The sequence below is a fragment of the Lepidothrix coronata genome, unplaced genomic scaffold (genome assembly GCF_001604755.1).
Source record: "Lepidothrix coronata isolate B3197 unplaced genomic scaffold, Lepidothrix_coronata-1.0 Scaffold1, whole genome shotgun sequence".
Lineage (NCBI taxonomy): Eukaryota > Metazoa > Chordata > Aves > Passeriformes > Pipridae > Lepidothrix > Lepidothrix coronata.
The window spans coordinates 16,442,450-16,445,035 of NW_016690181.1; the positions used below are offsets into that span (position 1 = coordinate 16,442,450).

The 2,586-nt window shown below is 42.5% G+C and overlaps 1 long non-coding RNA gene across 1 annotated transcript; it reads right to left on the minus strand.

Annotated features, from left to right (window-relative positions):
- Positions 1–1,153: 1,153 nt before the first annotated feature.
- LOC108493740 lies at positions 1,154–2,078 on the minus strand. The gene is made up of 2 exons (XR_001873591.1): positions 1,936–2,078; positions 1,154–1,829 (listed from the first exon to the last, which is right to left on the minus strand). It is a non-coding gene; the product is annotated as an uncharacterized LOC108493740 (long non-coding RNA).
- Between the last annotated feature and the right edge of the window lie 508 nt (positions 2,079–2,586).

A 2,586-nucleotide genomic window follows, 5' to 3' on the forward strand; every position in this document is an offset into this window, starting at 1 on the left:
GAAAGGAGGAAAGCAGGGAGAGGTTTTTTTAGCACTCCATTTCCTTTCTCTTCTGAAGCACCCACAGAGAACAGGTCTCAGTGCCTGCATCAAACATGTTGTACTGCCCTAGCCTTAAGCCCTGCTGCTCTTGTGACTATGTAAATGGAGTTTTGTGGAATGGGAATCACAACAGAATTGAGAGCCTGGAAGCTGTCACCCCCTTACAAAAGTACCGTGGTCATCCTCACACTGTGGGGTTTGTTTCCAGCTTGAAGTATGTAAAAGGCCTTTCTCTGTGCCAGTCTCAGGAATGCTAGCGACTTCTCACTGCCCTTGGCTATCTTGTTTTTAATTTAAGAACCATGCAAGTGCACTTAAACATCATTGTTTACTGGTGTCATTGTTATCAAAGCAAGTAAAGACATCAGCATCTGTATTGTCCTCGGGTTTTATTTTCACTGTGTCAGGCTACAATGGGACTTTGAGCATCCAGTTCTTGACTACAGGCGCCATTCAACAGGAAATTGATTTCCATGGGTGAGGCACACAGAGCAGCACCAACATGCTGTGGGTCTCTATCCCTTTTCTTCTAAGGCTGGGGCTCTCAAATCCTACCTGCCTTTTACTGATCCCATGCATCTTCCTCCTGAGCATGAAGACATTGGTGCTGGAGTGTAGTCAGTGTTTCCCATGAATTATACCTGCTTCCAAATTAGGCAAACACTAAGGAAAGAGGCAAGCACACGTGGGGTGGGGGGGCAGAGATTTTTACAGAGAATAACTGACGATGCATCACCATGGACAGGAGCCTTAAGGGCAAAATACAGTGCTTGTCAGTTCGCGTTTGTCTGGTCTCGGAGAAGAGGCATTTTCAGGCTCTGCACCATGATAGCTATAACAAGCTGAGTTGAGAGACTTCAATACATGCCCGGCTATGAGTATGGACACTGATGAGAAAGCTCATGTGTGCCTACTCACATTCATTTCATACAAGTAGACACTTAGCTCACTCAAAAATACAGCTGGCATGATAAGCCTTTGAGAGTACAAAATACATATGAGGGTGTTCAGTTTTCAGTCAGGGTTATGCCATTTTTAATGGCCATATACTTACCCTGTCTGGTGCATTTATTTCATTTTTGAGCCGAACTAGATTCAATGATTTTCGTCATTTTTTTTCACCTCTGTTGACATTGTCTGACAAGACTGTTCAGGCTCAGACTGCTTAGAAAAAATAAACTTTGGTGCCAGATTTTGAGCCATCAGCAGTGTTCGCTCTCATCTTTATTCTATTCTCTTGCAAAGGAACTTTCAGCTGAGGAGCCACAATGGAAAGAAAACAACTCCAGCTCTCTTTTTTTTTCACCCCCTCTCCTTTTTCCCATCTTGTGATCTTAACCCAGCTGGTGAGGGAGAAAATTCCCATGTGAGGCATGTGGGTGGAGCCCAATTGTGTAAGCTCCATGCTTGCAAAGTGTTTGGCATGGATCCGCTCGCTTGCTTTGTTTTCCATGGCCGGACACAGAGGGAAGCCACATTCAGCACATTAACAGCCACCACCTGTTGCTCTGTTCTACTTCAGAGGAACCCTGAAGCTGGGGAATCACACTGTGCTCTGGCCCTTGATCTCCAGGGAAGTTTGATAGATCAGGGATGTGCATTTGTCCCCACATTTTTCTTGCTTTTCCTGGCTTTTGCGGGACATGATGCAGATGGATTTAGGAGTCCAGATGGAGAAGAGGTCCTTGGAGCAACTTGAGCACTACTTTGATGCAGGTCACTAGGAGGAATTTTCAAGCTCCAGCCGATGTGGCTGTCCTGAAGACAAACTCTTCTTGGTTAATTCACTGCAATCAGAAATTTCTCTGCCACAGACTGCTCCAGAAATCTTAAGAACCTAAAGCCTAAGTACAAGGAATAGCAAGAAAAGACAAGGAGAAAGAACTTACTAACCTTGTCAATGACATTTGTGGGACCATCCACCAGATTTCTCCCCTCCTCGTGCAGTAGAGCTTAAATCAATCTCCATTCCTATGCACTTTCCTGTTCATATGTAAAGCAAAAAAAAAAAAATCACTAATGCAGCTAATTCTCAGTTTCTTGAAGCAATTGACACAAGTACATGAATTAACTCATCACTTTATATCATATACTTGAGGCAAATGTGCTATTTGGAGTACCTCTTGGTAAGAATAAGCAATTTAACATCCATTAGTATTTGGAATATTCTGTTTCATTAAGACCGCAGTCATCTATCCCTAAGTGTAGATGAGAGAAGAACCTCTTGGTTGTACTAGATAAACTTAAAACCTCTTCATATTACTGGGTACTGTGAAAAGATTTTAATGTAAATATAAGTGAGGCCTTGGGTTTCCAAAAGATAGTTCTCCTACCTTGCACTGAAGTTTCTCATAGCTTTTGTATGTTTGAAAATTACAATGTGAATTAAGGGGGAGAAAGCAATTGTAGTGTACATATTTTAAGCTTTCAATATAATTCCAGAGTAGTTCTGCAAAGAATTGTTTCTGTCTTCCATTCTGCTACTTGCATATGAAAACCATTCTCCTTTATAATGGCTTCAGTGCCTGAGATTATGGGAGAGCT